We start from the raw sequence: 23,533 nt of genomic DNA, 5'->3' as shown, positions 1-23,533 counted from the left end.
CACAGGACCCAAGACTTTGTTAATCAGGCCGACTGAGGGCTACTGCAAGCAGATAACCCAAATGTGATGAATGCAACAGTGAATACACTTGAACATCTACATTTATGGTAAGTGTACACAACTGTACTTTCTCTGTATCCTACAGACTGTTGAGAGTAACTCTACACCTGGCATCCAGGGCATCCCTGGATCTTGCTGCAATGCCTTAACAGGCTGAAAAAGGAAAGAGTGTCAGTTAGTTACTTGTCTGGTGCAAGGGTCCATCAGGTGACACATGCACTCGTCTCTGAACAACAGTTACCAGTATGACTGTGTCATAGAAGATGTGGATATCAATGACTTGAGATATACCATGCTGGAATATATGAAGACAGGGATATGATGGAACTCTCGGACTACATGGAAGGCAGTTATGAGTCCAGTGCTGATCAGCACTCTGCTTTCTTCAACGATTAGGCTGCAAAAAAGTCTTTATACATCTTGGATATTGTCCTTACTGATATGGGGGCATCACGCACCATCCCTTGTGTGTCTTCGTCATGTGTTAGATCTGTCTGATCATAAAGCTATCTCCTTTAAAATAATACTGAAACTAGACACCCCTTCCGCCCAATCTAACTTTAGAAATTTATCTAACAAACTAGACAAACTACAAATATACACTTAAGAGAAACATTGGCAAGCTTCAAATCCTCCCAAACTCAGAAAATCCACTGAAGACTCAGAAACATACACTACCACAATGTACCAGTATGTAAACATTTGCATAGAAGCAGCTATACCCAATAAAAATAACTGAAGGACAAACCCCAGAAACAAACCCCCTGTGGTAGAACCATAATATCAACAAGCGTTACAGTAAAAGGAATAATATTTTGACCAAAAGTAAGATGAGTAATTTCCAGAGTAATCGAGCCCTCATAATTGAAATAAACAACTTAATAAAATCCAACAAAGCCAGGTTTGAAGATAAAATTGCCACCAAAGACAAAGATAATCACAAGGTCTTTTTAGTTATGTTTGTAAACTCAGAAGCACAATCCAACAATGCATTGAGCTGATTTTGAATGATGTTACCTACAAGAAGGCTGAAGCTATAACAAACCTACTGGCTGATAAACTCAGCTCAGATTTTACCCATCTACCCCTCTGTCACACAAAATATACCTGAAACCAATTTGCCTCTAGCTATGACATAAGACAAAGTTCTAAAGGCAGTATCAGATGCTCAAAATGTATAGATGGGTCATGACAGTGTCCCTTGATGCATCTTAAATGGCATGAAAAACAATTTTGCCAAGCCCTAACAACTCTGCCTCCATACATGTTTTGTACCAAGTGAATGGAGAAGAGCTGCAGTCATTCCCCTGCATAAAGGAGGACCTTCCACAAACCCAGGCAATTACAAACCTACAAGTCTGACCAGCCTTGTACGCAAAGCTGTGGAAATACTTTTAATGGAAATAATCAATAAGGACATAGGGAACCTCCAAACACTCAGCCCATCTCATTTTAGATTCATTAAGCACAGGTCATCCTTACTCCATCTGGTGGACTTCTTTGAAAAGGTCACCAAAGCAATGGGTGAAAGTAAAATGTTACACACCACATATGTTGACTTGTCCAAAGCTTTTGACACAATTACCCACTCAGGCATAGTAAAAAAGCTAAATACACTGGGAATAAACCCCTGCATCCTAGAGTGGATTGACATCTGGCTCACAGATGGGGAGGCTACTTTCCTGAGGAGACTAGTCAACTGAGGAGGCCTCCAGGATTCAGTGCTGGGATGTCTCCTGTTTGCCATCTATGTCTTTGAAGTAAAAGACAATACCAAAGGGCTCTGGTTCACTAAGTTTGCATATAACTGCAAGCTAGAAGCTGTCATTGAATCCCCAAATGATATCTCCATCCAACAAGTAACGTGTCAGAGTCATGGGCTGAAGCTAATTGCAAAAAACATTTTATTATATCCTTTGGGAAGTCATCTACCATTGGGGAACTACCTGTGACTTACTAATGATGTTACTGGCCTACTGGTGGATTCTATCAAAAGAGGATTATACCCCCTGCAACAGTTCAACATTTCCTAGTAAACATTTTGGACCTCATATCGGGAAATTAATTTCTGAGTTGTATTTGTTATGCTTTTATGTCTAATGCTAACCAAAGAATTGTAAAACAAATTATATCTAATGTTAAGCCACAGTTTGAAGGACTTCTTTCCCTTTTCCCCAGTGTTAACTTTCTAAATGGTAAAAAACATCAGTCTAAAATAAATAAATAACCACTTTCAGTGATGTAATCATAACAAAATATATGTATAACTTTGTATGTTGCATACTTACTCCTCTGAGAAAAAAGTGTGCAAATTTTCATATAATCTAAATATAAAATCTTTTGCAGCAAGTAGGCAGTGAAATTATTACACAGAAAATAAGGCCTCCTTAGGTGAAATGGAACTAAAACAAAGGACTCCATGTATTCCTGCTATGTAACCCTCTGATATCAAACTGGGACAAAAGAAAAAGAACAAACAGCGCTCAGAAAAGACTGCAATTTGTTGTTGTCAGATTTACATACACAGCATGTCTCCTTAATCCAGCATCTAAAAGATAGTCACCTGTATACTCATCTGACATTTCTAGGCAGCACACTGACCTTAGGCAAGCTGTAGTGACCTACTGTGTAAACCTGCCAGGGTTGGATACACAGAAGAGTTAAAAGAAATAATGACTACACTATCTCCTGTCCCCACAGAAGCTATAGCAACCTTTTAAGTACATCGCTGAACATGGCCAGTTTTAGACTAGATAGGGTCCTCAACAGAGGACCTTATTAATCATACACAAACACACACACACACACACACACACACACCCTGGCATTGTCCCTGACAATCCAGGTTATCACAAGATACGTGCATACACCCACCTAGAAACACACATGTACTCTGAATGCTTTTCTGCATGCAAACTGGAAGAGTGCCAATTCACCTATAGCATGTCTTTGGGACATTGGAGCTAAACAGAAAACCTGGATAAGCTCATACAAATACAGGGATGAAATGTAAAGTAAACTCAACAAAGAAAGAAGAATAGTTAAGAACTCAATCAGAGAGTGAGGTGAGTGTGATGGAAAATAAAAATAAATTTTGACTGACTTGTTACTTTTAAATACATTGCAACACCCCCCAATGCATTCCCACATACAAGCATCCACCATGGCGGTTGTTGTTTTACACTGTATGACTTTCCTCCTGTTATGATAGATCATTTATTGTTTAATATTAATCAAACACTAGCAGGATAAGTCCATTTTACTCATGGGTGGCCCCTGTACCCCTGAATTACATCCACAGATTGTCTGATTATCAATCCTAAATGTACTTAACCTCTGTAATTTAAGTCTCTCTACTGGCTACATTACTGAAGCATGGAAAACAGACATTATAATGCATTACCAAGGGTATCCCAACTGTGGACCCCAGTAACACTAGACTCATTTGTCTCACTAGCCTCGTGTATAGAGTGCATTATCCCCAACTTCATTCACCCGGACATTGATAATCTCTTAACCCTGGACCCTCATCAATTTGTCTGTATCAAAAGAAGGTCCTGCCTGTTTAACCTCATTCATTTCTTTGAAAAAGTAACTGAAGCAGTAGATAATGGTTATGAAGTGCATACAGCATATCTAGACTGGCCAAAACCTTTAACACTATTGCCCATGCAGACATTATTGACATTATTATTATACCGTAGTCACCACTGTCTCTCACTTGCTGAGCTGGGCTGGCTTGAACTCCCCACCTCCTTCAATGGTATCAACTCTCACTCGCCCACAAACTAGTAAACCATCCACTAAATGTCCCATCCCTCCAGAATCTACTCCAACCCTATCGTACCACCAGACCACTAAGATCCAGCAACAAAAATCACTTGCAGATCACTAAAGCCAATAACTCTGCTGGAGAAGCACTATTCTCTTGAACCATAGCCAAATTATGGAACTCCCTCCCGCCCACAATTACCTCCATACCATCGTGCACCCACTTCAAAACTTTACTAAAAGCGCACCTAAAAACATGCTGGCTATGCCCTTGCAGCTCACACTCTAATATCACCCACCCCATCCAACCACTACCTTTCTTTCCACTTCACTACCTTGATTAAAGCAAGCTCAGATGCTCATAAGCCTAGTACTTATTATACAGCAGGAACTTCTTATTGTAACATTTGTTAATGTCTGTTATGTACTTCACAGATAAAGATTCTAGTTGTCTACTGATGTACTATGTTCTTCATCTGTAAATATGTTGTAAGTAATTGCTATGTAAATTTTAATCGCTATGTAATCCAATGTAACTACTGTCTGTTTATTTTTAACTGTGGAGCTTTTCTCCCCGGGCCTCCGCTGAAAATGGACCTACATCCAGTCGGACACTCCCGGTCAACAAATATAAATAAATAAATAAATAAATTGATAAACTTGTAAATCTGAATATAAATCCTTATATTGTGCAGTGAATAGCTAACTGGTTGTCTGAGAGAACCTATATGGTTGGAGTAGCAGGTGCCACCTCTGAAAGCAAAAAATTTACCACTGGTCTACCACAGGGTTTAGTTTTGTGCCCTCTTCTTTTTGGCATACATTTCTCTGACCTCCAGGCCAAAAGTCATGGCCTATGGTTAACTATGTTTGCAAACAATTGCAAATTGGGGGTATTATTCAGTCTTTGGCTGACTCGCAATTGTTTCAGTATGAGATTCACCATGTTAACAATTGGTGCAAGGACAGTAGTCTCAAATTAAATGTAAAAAAAAGTTACATATTACATTTTGATAAAGAAAGGACTTTCACTTACTATATAGGAAATGCAGCCCTCCAGTCAGACATTGTTTTAAGGGATCTAGGCACTCTTATTGATAATTCTTTGTCATTTCACCATCATGTCTCCACAGTAGTTTTGAAAGCCTTTGTCTGGCCCTTTCAATTTCCAATGGCATCTTCAGTAGATCCTGAGAAATCTTAAATCTCCTTTACTCATATCTTATCATACCCATTGTTGAGCATAATGCACCTTTTGGCACATATTTATCTAAACATTTCAAATAATTTGAGAGAACTCAGAAGTTTATAACTACAAAATTCAGTGGCTTCCAAAATCATAGTTATTCAGGAAAAATTGGGAGCCTTTTCTCTGTACTCCATCTCTTACAGACTCCTCCATGGAGATCTGCGTCTAGCCTTTCATTCCACAAATGATCCAGTCCTTTTTGACCTCCTGTTCCTTTACAGAACTAATGCTACCTCAGATATTCTGTTAAAGGAACTAAACCTTCATCAAGGTCCTTAAATGATGTGGGGCACATATCACAGAATTTAATGAATTCAAACATACAAACTGCATACAATTCTAAGATGAAGTCTCCAAGTTCAAATATAACTGTATCTCCCAAGATGTAGACATGGCTAGTAGTTATGCAAATAAATTCTAGACTAACCTAGAAAACTGTGTAAGCCTGTCAGTTCCTACCAAAACTAAACAGAAAGGGAAAGGAAAGTGCAAATCATTTGTTGGTCCACATATATAAATAAACAACACCATAAGGTAAAAAATCTCATTAGGCCATATAGCAAAAAGACCCACAATGTTAAGGTTAAAATTGGTAGACTCCATATATTTTTGCCAACACAAAAGTAATAAGAAAAAATGTCCATTTAGCTTATCTTGTTCTTGCCAAACCATTTGGTACTGGATCTATGTCAGATGATAGAATTTTTAGAAACTCGAAATTCATACGGTCCTGACCATGTAATCAAGTTTCCAAAAATTAAAAAAAAAAAAAAACACAGAAGCTCCCCCCCACAGAAATCGGGTCTACTTTAAGCTCTCAAAAGCAGTAAAACCCTGATCCGAATTGCGTGACACGGGAAAGAGTGAACCGCGAATACGTCGAACGAACGAAACCACAAAAGGGGAAATATCGAAATTGCATAGTTGGCCCGTCTGCAGTATAGCTCCGTAAGGTAAGTGTGCAATAGTTACAGACCTTAGGGTTAGGGAGGGGTTAAGGTAAGTGCATAGGTAAGCAGTGTATGTAAGGTTTTGTGTAGGTAATGTATGTAAGGTTTAGTGTAGGGCTTTGTTAAGTGTATGTGTGTGGAATATTTAGTTTGTTTGGGTATAGCTCCATAGGGGAAGTGTGCGGTAGTTATGGACCTTAGGGTTAGGGAGGGGTTAAGGATAATGCATAGACAGTTGTGTATGTGGGGTTAGTGTAAGGTTAGCAGTAGGATTTTGGTGCTTTCATTTAGGGTTAGAAGTAGGGATTTGGTTAGTGTATGTATGTGTTTTTTTATTGTGTTTGGGTAGGTAGTGTGTTACGGGTAGTGGGTTGGCCGACTATGACGGTTCAAGGTTTACATTTTCGCGGTTTAGTACGTTTGACATATCCATTCGCTCTTTGTGTCGCACAATTCAGATTCAGGTTTTTCGTGTTTCGAGAGTATAAAGTAGACCCCAAAAATCTACCTTTTTTTTACACCCCCTGCAAATGAAATATAGTGAAGAAAATGGTAAATTTCCCAATCTGCACTGTACCACAATCTCCATTCAAAAGCTTTGAGTTTTCAAAAATTTGATCATATAGTCTCAAACATATGAACTTCGAGTTTCTGAAAACTTGGATCAACTGATAGGTTCATAGGATAATACTAGGCTATTGGCCTGGCGGTCCTTGTAAACCTAGCCAAGAATTTTTCCCATGTTTCTTCAAAGTTAGCACCCGTTTCTCCTGTCCAGCAGGGACACAGATGGGACCTCAGGGGTGTATTTTCTGTTTCCTATCCAGTTGTCCATGTTCCTTAAAGAGGGCTAGAGAAGTACTCTACTTGACATGGAGAGGGAGTCTATTCCACAAGTGTGAGTCTTTGGGACATAAATCTAGCCCGCCAACAAGTTCTATTAATGTCACAGACCAGGTTAAGGCCTTGCGTGCGATTTGCTGGAGTCCAGTGATAGGGACCCTTTGTTACTGTACCACATGCCAAAATGTGCTCAGAATTGATCCATATGCAGTTAGATAACAAATTGGTTGAGGGAAAAAACCCATGCTGTGAGGAAGACAGACATGTCCTCAGAGAGAATTAAAGTAACCAATGATATGCCACAGAGTTTCATGTTGTACACTTGCTATTCATCATATTCTTCTCTGATCTCCAAATCAAAAAACAATTACTCTGGTTAATGATGTTTGCCAGCAGTTGTAAACTGGGTGTTATAGTTGAATCTCTTTCTGATACACACAAGCTACAAAGTGAACTTAGACATGTTAGTAGTTGGCCTGGTAAAATGGGCTAAAAATAAATGCTAAAAAATGAATTAATATTGTTGAATTTTGCAAACAAGCCCTGCACCTATCTTACAGTATAGCAAATGCCACAATACAAAATGAAGATGATGTGAGAGACCTAGGAAAGTGGGTAGATAACTCCATCTCCCTTGACTACCGTGTTGCAGCAGTTGTCAGGCAATTCTGCTGTCTAGCACAACTGATCAGAAATAGTATTTCCTCTAAGTCCAAAGAAGTCCTGAATCTTCTACATTCTGCACTGATCAGGCCTATCATAAAATATGGGGCCTCCTTTGGGTGCATCTTTCTAAACATATCAGACAGTTAGAGAGACCCCAAAGATAACTTTCAAAAAAGATCATATAACTACAGGATATGTTCTATCAAGAGAGGATGGAGATCTTGTGCCTGTATTCATTGTTGTAGAAGCTATTTAAGGCTGATCTGTGCTTTGTTTTCTGGGCCATTACGGATCCGGCGGTCTAAGACATGTTATTTGTCCACAAATTAAACAGGCCTATGAACACTAATGCCAGAGATCTGATCTGATTTAGCAAATAAATTATGTTAGGAAGAGAGAGAGAGATAAAGATTTATCATGCAACAACTACTGCTTCTGCAGCTATCTTCCTGTCCAGCTTAAATATTGTGACATATTGTATTCCTTTAAGAAAGAATTTGGCAACTGGATGGGTATTCATAAATTCACCCCAGATGTGACTAACCTATTTCCCCTTGTAAAAGGAGATAATGTTTAAGTATATATATATATATATATATATATATATATATGCATATATATATATATATATATATATATATATATATATATATATATATATATATATATATATATATATATATATATATATATATGGGTCTACTTTGTTTCATTGAAAGCGCATTTCACTGAATGTGAATTCACCCTGACCAAATCGCTGAAAGCTCAAATTACTGAAAACTCATTTCACCGAATCTCCTATCACTGAAGTGAAGTACTGGCACTATGTGTAGTACTGTAAGGCAAGTAAAAGGTATATGCCCTTTTCCCCACTATAGTGCGATCCAGGAGTTAGTATATAAAGTTAGGGGGTGGGGAAGCCGTAGCCCCCCACATAGTTTGGTTTTATATTTCACCGGAAGGTTCAAAACAGTACATTTTAAACCACAGACATGCATACTTACAATACCAGTGACTAACTCTTTACAGAAGACAATATAAACCTAAACTAAATGGGGGGCTACGCCTCCCACACCCCCTAACTATATTAAAACTGGGTGCCTTATATAGAAGCCGCCAATACCCCACCATACCAGCAAGAATCTATATCGCCAATTCCCAACTAATCTCCACCTTACTGTACGCATCACCCATACTTACAAATCTTAGACCTACACAAACTCGAAACCTGCTACAATAAAATTGCAAAATTTGCCACTGGTGCCTCTTACCGCAGCCACCACTGTTTCTCCCTTAGAGATCTTGACTGGCTTGAACTCCCACAACTCCTACACCAAACTCAACTCACCTTTGCTCATAAACTAATAAATCACCCTCTCTGAATCCCATATCTCCATACAATTCTCCAACCCTACCACTCTTCCAGACCAGTACGCTCCTGCAACAAAAATCTACTCCAGGTCACCAAAGCCAAAAACTCAGCAGGTGAAGCACTATTTTCCTGCGCTGTATCCAAGCTCTGGAACATCCTTCCCACTATCTACCCTTCCTTTCTGCATTCTTTTCAAGACTGCACTTAAATCTCACCTAAATTCTCACTGGCTTTGTCCTTGTCCAAACCCTGTCTAATAACCCCCCCCCCCCTTTCAACCCTTCTCTCCTTTCCCAGATTTAGAGTATCTCCTCTATCACTATAAAACTGAACTGAAGATTACTCACTGCTTGTTAATCATTCCAGGATTTAGTTATTCATTTAGTCTGTTATTATCTAGTTACTGTTTAGAAAATTTGTAGCATTTTGTTTTACTTCTTATTTCTCAATGTTTGTAATTAGAGCTTACTACTCAATTGTACCTAATTTGCTCCTGTATTTCTCCATGTCATGATCACCTCTATTATATACATTCCTTGGTTGTTATTGTTTACCATCTACCATGTCTTTTTGTGGAGCTTTTCTCCCCGGGCCTCCACTGAAAAAGGACATGTGTCCAGTCGGAATTTCCCGGTAAACAAATGTAAATAAATAAATAAATTTCAGCTGCAGATTTTGCAGCAACATGCATTTTCTGTAGAATAACAAATTTGAAACTTTGCTGTCAGGCATTATTGATTGACTGCAATCCTCAGCAATTTACTGCAAGGAATGCATTTGTTTGTAGCAATTTAGTTATTGATACCTAGAGAATCAAACAAAAGGAGAAGTAGTAGTGTCAGCCATAAGTACATGGAGTTTTATCAGCTCCATGCACTACAAGTAACAGAAAAGAGAGAATTTAAAAGTGGGAAATGTTTTACCAGCTTTGAAAACCAGTAGAGCACTTAACGCTTTATTAAATCGACAACAGCATACTTGTGTCAACTTCTTTGCAATGATCTTGATCATTATAATTGAATTACAGATTTTGCAGTAAAATGTATTTTTTGAAAAAGTATGAAGCTCCACTTTAAGGCATTATGCACTGCAAGGACAAAAATCTGCATGTGGTTTACCAGGACATGAAGAATCATACATTTAAAACAAAGGAAGGCAGTTGCTGATCCAATGCAATGAACTGTATCCTTTTCAGACAATGAAACTTCTTAAAAACTTAAAATCAAATAACTGCTAATACAAGCAGCCTCTCAAATTACTGGTCAGAAGCAACTGAATGTAATTTATCAGTGAAAAAGAACTTACTTTAAATAAAAAAAGTGTTTTTTTCCTTTGTAGGAGGTGGTAGTACACTCCTTCGGTAAAATACAGACATTCACCAGCTGTGGATATAAAACAATGCTTCCGGTCCTGCACAAGGTTATTTCTATGAATGACAGAAAGAAGGGTGAGGAGCAGGAATACATGCATAATGTCTTAGCAGCCTCCAGCTATCACATATTTCGGTTAGGTCACTGTGTAGAAAGGTCCCTGATGCTCTCACAGTAGCTACCAGAAGTGGCTCTCTCTGTACTTGGAGGTGAAATTAGTTGTAGAAAGTACTTCTTATTTAGTTGGCAAGGATGTTATACTTTTAGTGAAACAGATGGAGACATCTGTGACTGTGAGGGTAATTGGGAAAGGGAGTTGGACATGGTTGTTAACCTGGCATACCCACACTGGCTTTCAGAAAGTTTATAAACATGCCATGCAGCTAAGTCTTGCAGGATCTGGATCTTTGGCTGAAAGTTAGTCCACAACTTTGTCTGGTCCACAGTCATGTATTTTGGTTCTCAGCTTCCTAATTGCATACCATCTGGGGTTTGAATGAAACATTGTGAATTTTTTTGTTGTGAGAGATTAACTTAATGTGTTTTGGAGATGTCCCAGGTTAGGCTGGTTTAACATATATTTGCAACTAATGTATAATACAATTTGGACTGATAGGACTGATCTCAGCTACACTGTTTTTATAGAGGTCGGTGCAACATGAACAGGAAATAGTGTTCCTCATCATGTGGATCACCATAAAGGCCACCACTTGAAATGAGGAAAAAGCAGATCCCCATTTCTGTTGCCATTATACCAACAAGCTGATGTAGGGGATCTCTAAGATTTGTCACCCCTCCTTTTCCAAATTGACCAAGGGATTTTTATCTCATCATCCAGTTTTGGCAAAAACAGAATAAACAGTCTCAAGAAAATTCAGGTAAACAGACATGTAAGAAGAAATGGCATTATTAGTTCTCTGCCTTATCCTTTGGACTATCTACTGCACCAAATGTGTTCATAGAGTGTCTAGCTCCAACTCATTGCAAACTACAGGGTGTCCACATGTTTAGATGTCTTGCTTTTCTTTGCAGAGTCTTTGGGAATCTGTCTGTCTCTTGTGTGACAGACCTCTTACACAAGCTGGAATTCCAAGAGAACACTCAAAAGTCTTTCTTGCCGGTGTTGCATGGAATTATGTTCCTGGGATGTAAACTAAACACCTCTGTTCAATGACCTTTTCTTTCACGGGATAAAATAGATCATTATTTAGATCTGTTAATAAGGTTTTCCGCTCAGATTTTGTGAGACAGTACCTCAGGATTTTGGGTCTCGTGGCATATATGATTCTCATGATACTTCTGGCAAGACTCCACAAGAGAAAGATATAGTGCTGTCTGAAATCACTTTGGTCCCAGCATTGACACCCTTTTTCTTTTCAAATACCAGTGCTGGAGTTTGCCAGAAGAGAAATGCTTTGGTGGAGACAACAAATATTATTAAATTCAGGTCTCCCCTTCTGCACCCCTGCTACAAAGCAGTCATTCACCACAGACATTTTGGACTTTGCTTGGGGAGCAGTTTCAGGAAGGAGAAAAGTGCAGGAGGTGTGGGAGACCAAGTACTGAGACATGCACATAAATGTCAAGGAGATGGCTATTCTGATAAAGGCACTCAACTGTGTGAACCATCTTTGGTCCCCAGGACCTCTTTGAGTGGTTACAGACAATACCACAGTAATGTGGTACATCAACAAACAAGGGGGGAATAAGATCATACCCCCTTTGCAGACTAGCCACGTTAGCCTGGGATATAGCTTCACAGGGCAATCTCACTGTACAGGCATCCTACATTCCATCAAAGTAAAACTTTGTGACAGACTAGCTGAGCAGAACCAGGGCAGTCCCACAAGAAAGGAAACTAGATCAAGGGGTCTTCCAAGATTTGATCCATCTGTGGGGAGTTCCACAAGTGGACCTCTTTACCTCCTGTCTGAGCAATCAAATGGCAAGATTCTTTTCTAGGACTGCATGCAAGAAGACCTGAAAGACACATACCTTTTCTTTTTCTTGGACAGGAATGGTCCTGTATGCTTTTCCACTTTTTCCACTAATGTTCATGTTACCTCTGACTATTCAGAAGAAATCCCCCCAAGGTCATTGTGGTGACTCCTTTCTAGCCCAAGCAGCCATGATACTCTCTTCTTTTGGAAATGACCAGGGGAAATTACCACAGTCTTCCTCACAGACTGGATCTACTCACGCTAAAAACAGTTTTTTGATACACACTGACATCAATTGTCTTCATTTGACTGTCTGAATGAGAGGGTCCTAATTCAGGCACCTGTTTACTGAGGACGTGCAGCAGGTACTAATGGAGTCAAGGAGGTCTACACCCATTGAGGGCTAATTGTTCTGTTGTTTTACAATATTTGTGCGAGTTACTATCCTGTGGCCTTTCTTATTCCTTTGTCATGGTTCATTTTACGGCCATTTGAGCATGTCTGCCTATGGATCCTCCTCTTTCAATGCAGTCTCGTATCAAAATATTCTTGAAAGGGCTTTTGCATAAGAGGCCTCCAAGAAACTAGTTGCACCTTCAAGCCATCTTAACTCCATGGTAGAGAAGCTAACACTTGCTTCATTTGAATCCGCTACTTTCTCTGACTTGAAGTTCTTAACATGGAACAGTTTTACTGATTGCTCTGACCTCTTGTAAGAAGGGTATCTGAGTTGCAAGCTCTAATAGTGAATCAGGCCTATCTCATTTTCCATAGGGACAGGGTTTCTTTAAGAACGTATCCTTCCTTTATGACTAAAGTGGTGTCTTGAGTTTACTTTAAGCCAAACTATCCATATTCCCTTTTTCTTTCCTTAGCCTAAAAATGATTAAAAAACGCAAAAAGAAAAATATTTTTGGAAACACAGGGTTAGCAAATATTCCACTTATGCTGTGCAAATGATGCCATAAGAAGACAGAAACATCCAAGTCCACATCTAGTGGAGTTTGGCTTTATTGGCCTGAAACTGTCCATAAGTAGACTTTAAAAGAAAAAGTCATGGACATTCAGAATTGCCATTTAGCTAAAACGCCTGATCTCCTTAAAAGATAATTTGCATATGTCCCATGTCACCTGTAATACAAGAGGTTTAAGTTATTACATAGTGGAAAGTCTAGCTTTGTTGGATTTTTCTTTTTGGGTTTTTAACTGATTGGTCTATGTGACCTTTTTACTCATTGTTTTTACCTAAAAATGAGGGAGAAAGGATACTCCATATCTTAGATGTCCACAGAAAACTCAGGTACTGTCTTAACAGAACTAATTCCTTCAAGTCTTCAGATCAATAGTTCATTTATTGTGAAGGCAAGAAGAAAGGATAGCATATGTCAGAACATGGTATTTCCAAATAGTTGTCTAAGGCATTACCTTTTATTATACTCCTTATAACAAAACTTTTCCAGGCAGGGTCAAGACCCACTGTACCAGGGCCTTGGCTTGAGCTATGTTTTTTTGGAAAGGGTTGGATTCCTTAAGTATTCTAGAAGCTGTTAATTGATTCCTTCCCTATGTCCAGATCAAGCTTTACTAGGACCATTCTCAAAAGGCTCCTGTACTCATTTTCTTCCATCTCCAAAATTTAGTTAGTTAAGGTAATCTACCCTTAAAGCTAAGGCTACTGCAGCAGCAATCAATATGTTGAACATAGTACAGTTGTGTAAGTGGAAATTACCATAGCAGTAGATGTTCGAATGATCACTGCTGCAGTAGCTACCCCTCCGCATTTTATGGTGTATATTTATGCCACAGCACGGACATTTATTTTTTGTTGTTACTAGTTGCCTTTTCAGGGCTCCGCCTCCCTCTTTCTGTTGGCAGGAAGGTTCTGAAGGACTTTGTATCCAAACTTGTCTTGTAGTCAGCTGAGCTTGAGCTGCTTGACAGTTTGGGTGCTTGGAAGGTGCCCTGAAGCTTTGGAAGCTGTCCAGCTGTTATATGTTTGGCAAGTTATAACCCATATAGCTGAGGTTACTGCAGAAGTGATCATTCGGGCATCTACTCTTATGGCAAGTTCAACTTACACAACGGTACTTTTCCAGCTTTGAGGGACTAGCTCTGCTTAGAAAGTAGTTTTGAAGCAACTCTGAGCTAAACTTGTGTAGAATTGTAAGTAAAATCGCTTGCCTGACTTAGGGCTGCTAGATTGTCACCCCCAACAGCAATTTGATAATGTAAATTGAAGAATTAATTTTATATTCATTCTGGTTGATGTAGATATATTACTGTTAATAGAAGCATTTATTTAGTATCTTACTATTGTAACTTTCTTCACTTTTAATATGGGATTTCTACTTTTGATACTGACTTTCGGTCTTTACAGTTTGCATTGTGTCAGTATGTAGGGCTACCCAGATAGAATTGTGAATATGAGATTGGTATTGTTTTGTTTTTGTGTTCATCTTGCCTTCCTCTTTTCTTTTTTATTAGTCAATAATCAATGGCTTAAAAATTCTGAAGTGCTCTGAACTTAGACTTGTTGTATTAATACTTCTTATTGCAACAGAATCTTGATTCCTTGAGTTCTGCTTGAAAACTGAATGTGGATGAATGCATACATTCCACAGTGCCTTGTATCTTTCTCATTCTGTAATAAACAGGTTTGTAGGTAGTTGCTAAGGGAAAATATTAGCAATTGTAAATAAGCGTGTTGGCTTGCTTGCACTATTGATTTGTTTTGTCAGGGCAAGGAGAGGTACCAACCACTTTTCACCATTCCTCACAGACCAGGTCAGACGTTTTGGATTATAGTCCCCCACTTTTACTGTTATTTTATCTGCTTCTCTTACCCATCTCAACCAGTACATGCATGCATTGCTTCTCATTACTGTTGAAAAGTCAGGCACCCTAGATTCGGGGATTCTTAGCACAAAATAATACATATTAGTTCAGGCAACAACATTTCAAGCATGTCTTTAAAACCTCACTAGCAGCAGATGTTTTGGGAACACAACATATCATTTGTTCACCCTTTTTGTTTTCAAACACCTTTATTGAATTATCACTTGTGACATAGGCAAATATACATTCATATAAAAGTAATCAAACTATATTAACATAAACATTATACTTCACATATATTGCATGTACTCACCCTTATGCTATTTCATAAATTAGACTGCCTGTGACTGTACTTTTAGTTTCAACCCAAAGGTGATTTTGCAATGGAATCTTGCAACCTTAAAGCTTTTTAGGCCAGGTAGTATTATATAGATCCTATATACTTTTTATCACCTGTTTTCCCTCATAGATAAGGAATTATTAACAGAGTTTAAAACTACAGGTATTAATCCTTGTAGTTTTTGCAGTAAGAAAATTATGATGATATTAATATGGGGTAATGTATAATTATCAATCGTGTGATGGGTAAGGCCAATCTCTAACAAAATGGGATAGGTTAATTTGAGCACAAAAAGGGAAACTGACCAGGCTTAGTATGTCCCGCAAGAGCAGCTAGCCTAGTATATAGTCCTATGAACATAAGAGGAGGCAGTCAGAAACTTGGATCATGGAATCCAAATTATGTAAGTGGTCCTTTTAATTTGGGCTCAAGGACGACTCCCAACCAGCACCCTTTCTCTTAGAAGCAGTGATAATTGCCCAACCTTCAGCTGTGATGAAGGCATCAGTGGTTCAGACATACAAGCCTACCTTATATCCAAAAGACATATATATTCCTTGTGTTGTTCATCTGAGTTGGTTTCTGATCCAGTTCTGATTCAGTTTTGCTATCATCCCCTGCCTACTAGTATTTCACTTTCTAATGAAATCCCTCTTGTATATAACCTTAGTATTACATAAGTTAACTGTTTTTTGTTTGATGTTACTAAGTAGTTAGTGGATACCCACCTTCCTTCTCAAGCCAGAAAAGATAAGTTTGACATCAACTGGATGGCTACTAAATTTAGTCCACTGTTCATATAAGTAAAAAAGCTTATTGTCCGGGTCATGAGATGTTGACCGGATCCATGTCTCCTAGTAGGCCGCCTCTTACATGCTTTTTCCCTCTAGCATCTGTAACCTCCGCCAGTTCTAATTACGGGTGGGCATCCCCCTATTCACTCTTTTTTTAAATTTTTTTTTCTAATAGCTTTCTAGTAAAGAGTATTCTGCATTAATGATATACAGGCTGCTCTGGCTTCATGCACTATAATTCTCATGGAGTTAAAGGAAACTTTGTTTCCCATAAAAAGCAGACTTTAGTTTGCCAGGATGCTTTCTAGTCAAAGAAAACCAATATTCCATTCCAATGTAAAGCAAAAATGAAAGTCTGGGAATGCTGGAAACAGTTGGTCATGGGTTGTTGCTGATTTATCATCCCCTAAGGAAAAAGTAGTAAGTCAAATTAACTGCCTAACTGTAACATCTTAGAGTCAGGCAGAGACCTCCAAGATGGCTGCACATGGATCAACAGCTTAACTTCACCACTCCAAGCGTGAAAACAATAACTGAGAAACTGCAGCTAGTGATATCAGCTGAGTAAAATCATTTACTGGCTAGTAAGTACACTACCTGGATGCCAGCAAAGAAGAAGCTTTGAGAACCTGAAAGAAAATAAAGGGAAAGAGAAAGCACAGATTGGGAAGAATCCTGCAGCCATTCAGCAAGAAAGCAGCTCATGCTCAAGGTTTGATGTATCTAGAGGAATAAATAAGTCAAAGTTAGAGCTGAAATGAAACCGTGAATGAGTGTATCACACAAATAAAATGTTGGAACAAATGAAGACGCTTTAAACAGATATTCAGATGAGCTGATAAAACTGCAAAAATTAGAGGTCAAATGAAGAAAAGGCTGAGTATGAGACTGTTCAAGAAATGATGTTTCAAAAAAAATGGTATCATTAGAGGACAGATCACATATGGAAAATCCAAGATTTTCTGCAGTACCAGAGTAACTAGAAGGAACAGACTGTATTAAATTTATGAAGCTACAAATAAGCAACTGAACTGGTATTCCACAGCAAGAACTGTTAATTTAAAGGACACACCTTGTCCGTGCTCCAAATATGGCCACTAAAAGACAGCCAAGACCTTTATTAGTAAAGATGCAAACCTACTGGGAGAAAGAGTTTATCCTGACAAAACTGTGGTAAAAGGGCAAAGTATTAAGTGTTGGAGACAGTAGAATGTTTGTAGAAAATTATTTTTCATTGTACACCAGGCAGGAAGAGTCACAAATTTATTCCAGTATTCAGGGAATGTTGAGAGGCAGGTATGAGATTCAAGCTGCTGTATCCAGCTGTCTTCAGAATGTTTTTCCTGATAGAGCGATGTAATTTTTTGATGCAGAGAAGGCTAAGGAGGAAGTTCAAACGTTTATCCATCAAAATGTGAACCATCAAGCAGGAGGGAACTCTGCTTCTCATTCGTCAGATAATAAGGCATACAGAAAGAATTTGCCAATGAAACCTTTTCCACTGTTGCAAAGAAAAATGCTTGAGAGAGAGAAAAGCACAGGAGTTGACCAGAAAAATAGGGAATACCTTGGAAATGAACTGGAATCTCGTGTTAAGTGATGGTGAACAGGAAGAAGACCATCCATAGAGAAATTAGTGAATAAATGCCGGACCACAAAGCATCAGTTGCAGTTGTATAAGAATGAGTGGAAAGAGTAGATTTTTCTGAACTTTGTTAAACTTGTGAGGAACTGAAAAGCTTTTGCCTCACTTTATCATTAATGTTTGGAAGGAAAACGGTAACTGTTAGTGAAACAATTTCTGTTCTTAACAGTATTTCTATGAAACTTTTCACAATATAAATTGCATATTTTATAGTTTAGTATTTTTAGTTGTATTTGATAAAGTTACTAAAGGAAACTGGATGCCTTTTTCCTTCTTTCTCTTCTCTTTTTTTCCTCCTCCTGTTTTGATATTAATAAATTTTATTTATTTTTATTTATTTACATTTGTTAACTGGGGGTGTCTGACTGAGCCGAAAAGGCCCTTTCTCAGCAGAGGCCCGGGGAGAAAAGCTCTACATAGAAAAATTACAGATACATTAAGATGTTTAGACATGATCATTATACACACAAATTACAATAGACATGTTTTTACAATGGTATGCAGCACATCTACAGTTACAATGGAGAGAACAAACAAGAAAATATTAATTTAAAAATAAAGGTAATTAATATATTTGTGGTGTACATCTGAAATTTAGAACATAGGTAGAACACATACATAGTACACAGGTACAGTACATACATTGTACATTAGCCAGTATTTTTGAGTAAGAGTGAAAACCATTATAAAGTACTCTAGGTTTAGTATGTGTACCTTATCCACTTTCACTAGCCTGATGTAGGCATTACAGTGCAAAAAAGAACAGCAGCTAGACAAAATCATGTTTAGGGTTAATAGGCTGTAATCTTGGGTTGTCTAGGTGTGGGATGTGATATAAAAGTGCACAGATCAAAATATATAGAGAGATGATATGTTTTCTCTTACTTTTGCATAGGTGAATACCTGGATTAAGACCAGTGACTTATTCTAATAACGTATTTTAAGTGGAAACAAGTAAATATGAGAACACTGAATATAATGAAAATATTTCCTGTAGCAATAAATGTTTCAGTTTGTCTTTTAGGTTGCAGCAGAGCTCTACCATTTTCTTTTTTTTCTCTTATGTTTCTGTAGTGACAAGCAGATGATAGGGCAATAAAAGACAGAACACTGGTTTCTTCAAGGCTGAAAGTTAACAATTTCTGAAAGCGTGCAAGTTGTTTTCACATCTCAGAGGGGAATAGAGAAAAAAGGAACAGATTTCAATTAGTATAAGTAGAAGCACAGGCAGTAGCATGCATCTTAGCATGGATAACCTCAGTTTTAGATTAATAAGGGCCTGTAGTAGCAGCTGTCTGTTTGGCAAAAATGTTCATATTGGGAGGGTTAAACTTCATTATTTGAAGATGTACATAGTTGTGTGTTTTTGTATTAAGTTAATATGTTGTGGGGGTGTGATTATTTTTTTGCTAGAGGGTTTGCATTAAAACAGAATGTCTTGTAAAATGTTATATAGGTTCCAGTGTTGTTTCTAAGAAAAAATGCCTGAAGTATAAACCTGCCAAACATTAATGGGTGCATGTATCACAGAAACTGGCCATAGTCAAAAAGCTGTCCATATCTAATACGTGGGAATAATGACTTCTTACTGTAATGGCAACATTTCCATATTATCTTGGCATGTGAATGGTGTCACAGGTATAGACAAGAAGGAAAGAATACTTAATTATATTAAGAAATGACCAATACAAATAGTGCTACAGGAGACACATTTGAAAAGAATGGAGCATGTGAATTTGATAAAGAAAGGATATCAGGATGTGTATTCTGCAGAATATCAGGGACAAAGGAAAAGTGGAGCACTTGTATTAATTGGTAGAAAAGCTTCAGTAGTGAAAGAAGAGGGAAAAAAATATAATGGCAGATTTATAGCAGGAAGGGGCTACTGGCAAGGGATGAGGATTATCCTAGCATGAATTTATATTCCACCTAAATACGGATCTTTAAAAAAAAATTGGAGAGAAATAGTCAGCTTTCAACAGGGACCATAATTTATAGGTGGGGACTTGAATTTGATTTGCAATAATGAACATGTATCTGGGGAGGGCCTATAATGGAAATATAACAAAAGAGGGTAGATTTCTGAAAAAATTTATTACAGTATTTGGTAAGAAAGACTTGAATTTAGTAGGAGGAACTCGGAGAGAATGTACATATCATTCCCAAGGTACAATAAGTGGACTAGTCAGAAATTATATTTCATGGAACATGTGCATATAATTAAGAACTTTGATACCCATCCGCTAACAATTGCAGATCATGTGCCAATAACTACTAAGAAAAAAATGCAGGGTATTGAAGTAAAAATGAGACTCTGGTGCTTACCTACCTGTCTACTTGTTAAAAAGAGAAGAATTTAAGAAATGGATAGTGGAAATTATCCAGGAGTTATTGGAGAGAATAAAAAGTACTTTAGATGTTTTAGCTAGTGAGTAGGATAATATGAAAGTGAAGTTTAAGAATAGGATAAATGTAAAAGAAAAATAGATCTGGTTAAGTAGTAGTAATTAATTAGAGGGGCTGACAAAGATTAAAGTATTAAAGTAATGTGAATCTAATAGAAGATGAAGAGGCAAAATTGCAGAGTGCTAAAGAGAAAATAAGGGAGTACCAGGATAATATGCACAAATTTAGAAAGACTGCTCTTCAGAAACTGTTTTTTGATAAAAACTCCAGAGCACAAAAACTTGTGGCACAATGACTTGGACAACAGAAAGTATAAAGGGTTATTAACAAACTTAGGAATCCTATAACATGAAAAATAACCAAATATCATAGAGCACTATTAGAGTTAGTTTGGAAATTTTATGAAAATTTACATAAAGCAGAGAAGTAAGGAAATCATGAAAACACAAATGGAAATATTTACGGAAAATTTAAATATGCCAAAATTCGAGGTAGATGAGGGTCAACAACTAACAGTTAAGATAGGAGGAGATGAGAAAAATGGTGATATTTCACCAATCTGTTTGAAAGTCTCCAAGAGTAAATGGTATTCAGGTGGAAGTTTGAAAGCTAGGAGGGAAGAAAGTGATAAAGATCGGAAAGGTTTTGTTTAACAGTATTTTAAATTGAGGAGAGGCACCAACATCTTGGAAGAATGCTGTGGTGGTTGTAATACCTAAAGATGGTAAAGACCCTACTTTATATAGGCCCATTTCAATTTTAAACTATGATTATAAAGTGTTTATTTTTATAATGGCTAAAACAGTGGCAAAGGTGATGCCAAAACTGATAGTTATGGGCCATTGTGGTTTTGTGGAGGGGAGGCAAACATTTGGCAACATTAATGGAATAATGATGACTAGGAAGCAGAGTGTATGAAATAGTGCTTTTATTAGTGTGTCTTGATGCAGAGAAAGCATTTGACGGAGTAAGCTGGGATTTTATGAGTAGGGCAATGGAAGCATTTGCATTTCCTAATAAAATAATAAGGTTAATTAAAAGGATATATAAGAGCTCAGAGGCAAAAATCAAAGTAGGAAGGATTGTATCTGATAAATTGTCTGGAGAGAGGAACCAGGCAGGGGTGTCCTCTTTCTCCTTTGTTATTTCAGCTATGTTTAGAACCAGTGACAAAGAAAATAAAGAATGCAGAAATTCAAGGATATAATTTGTATGGTGTTCAAGAAAAGTTGGCTTTATTTGCAGATGACATTTTGTATCTGATGGAGCCAGAAAAGGACATCTCAGTGTTGTGGAGCATTCTGATGGAGTTCTGTTTCTTTTTCAGGTTATAAAATGAATGAAGACAAAACAAAGACTGTAGTTATAAACTATGTACCCACACACAAATCTGTTCAGCAATGCCCATATTTATGGCGACATGATAAAATGAAGTATTTAGGAGTATGGTATAAAAAAAGGATTATGTTATGGCAGATAAGGATACGTGGGAAGAGGCTAAACAAAAAGATAATACAAAAACTGAGAAACTGGAAGCTCTTGTCTATGGATATGAATAGCAAGATTCAAGCAGTAAAATGTTTTTAGTGCCTTTAGTTTTATATACAGGTCAGACATATTTCTATCAATCAGAGGAGAAGTTGTGGCTAGTAATTAATAAAGAGTTGAAATCTGGGAGAGGAAGGGGGTAAGAGTCAAGTGGGATAAGATGATCCTTCTAATAGAACAAGATGGTTTATGATTATCTGACTTGAATGGATATCTTAGAGCTACACTGTTAGGTCTCTTATACATAACAAAAGCAGAGAGCTGCAATTTAAAGTGAAAAGGGGGGTAATTCAAGCTATAAGGAAATAATGGGATTTTGGAAGCAGATCCTTAAAGGACAACTACGGGTAAATGATGAAAAAACATATATTTTTTATCTAGTCATGATTTTCTGCACCTCCCAAAGCTGCTTTACTCCAAAAAAGTATTCATTCTTATTTTTATTTTTTTTGTTCTTCTGTCTGCCCTCATGGGGGCAGACATCCCAATGAGACTATTTTCCCTTAATAGGCTAAATCTGTCCCAAAATGCAGTCTGACAGCTCTGATTGTGAGAACAATTTGCCCTACCTTTTGTTGTCAGATCAGGCTTCCATTCACTTTGAATGGAAAACCTGAAAATTATTCCCACGTTTAACAGTCAGTAGATCAAGTGTCACTGACTGTCCTGCACTGAGTTTTACAAATGTTGTTCATACTGATGCACTACACATTTTCTGAAAGAAGCTTGGAAGTGTCACCTAATTACAGAGATAAAAAAGACTTTTTACAAAGAGCAATTTTGTTACTGTCAGTTCCAGACCAAGTTACTCCTCCCATCTCCACTCCTTCTATGAGCCAGAGTCTCAGATTTCCAGCTAGGCTAGGTTCAGCTAATTAGCAACCCTGCATGACAATAGACATCAAACAAATGTCAGCCTGGTGGGCCACTAAAACTGTTCCCTAATGACTATTTCCTCCTAACTGTTGACATACACATATCCAGGCTAAGTGGGAGAAAAAAAAACACTAATCTGAATTAAACTTGCTCTCTCTCTCTCTCTCTATATATATATTAATATATATATATATATATATATATTTTTTTTTTTTTTTTTTTTTTTTTTTTTCCCAAAGAGGTTAAGACTTTCTTCATTTGAGCTATAAGACCTATTATTGTGGGCTATTTCTGAGATGTTAGGTGACTATTTTTAAAGGTTAATCATGAGAGCCAGGAATCTAGATGGGATTTGTGCCTCTTCTGCATAGCTAGCTAATACTTTTGTCACATTGAATGCTAACTGATTTGCCTTGAACATGTATAATTCCTTCTGACGGTTGAATATTTGTTTTTCGGTTTCCTTCTTGACATTTATTTCCAATTCTGATTCCAGTTTCAATATATTTCTTTTCATTAAGCTTTCTTTCTCTTTATATAGTTTTTTTGTAGTGAGATGCTTTGCTGATTAGTAAACCTCTTATCATTGCTTTGCCTATAGCCCACTCAATATCAAAGGGAACAAGAGAAAATGGTGCTTTTTCCATTAATTCATCTACTAATAACTTTATTTCATTCTCTACATAATTCTTTAGCTGTAGGTTAGGGTTCAGGGTCCAGTTGTACACCCTATGTTTCAAGTTCTGTCTGTATGACCAATTTATCTGGAGCGTAATTTTAGAGTGTTCTGAAAATAATCTAGTATCAATATGGCATTTACTACTCAAATTTAAAAAGAAGTCTGAAATTAAAAAAAAAAGCCTATCTT

At 37.5% G+C, this 23,533-nt stretch overlaps 1 protein-coding gene across 3 annotated transcripts in view; it reads left to right on the top strand.

Annotated features, from left to right (window-relative positions):
- TBK1 (TANK binding kinase 1) overlaps positions 1 to 23,533 on the top strand; it is a 3,544,425-nt gene that overhangs the window by 2,042,431 nt on the left and 1,478,461 nt on the right. The window lies entirely within an intron of this gene.

Source organism: Protopterus annectens, chromosome 11.part0 (genome assembly GCF_019279795.1).
Source record: "Protopterus annectens isolate FY-2018-M chromosome 11.part0, PAN1.0, whole genome shotgun sequence".
Taxonomy (NCBI): domain Eukaryota; kingdom Metazoa; phylum Chordata; order Ceratodontiformes; family Protopteridae; genus Protopterus; species Protopterus annectens.
Note: the sequence above shows the minus strand (reverse complement) of the source record. Positions and strands in the feature narration are given on the sequence as shown.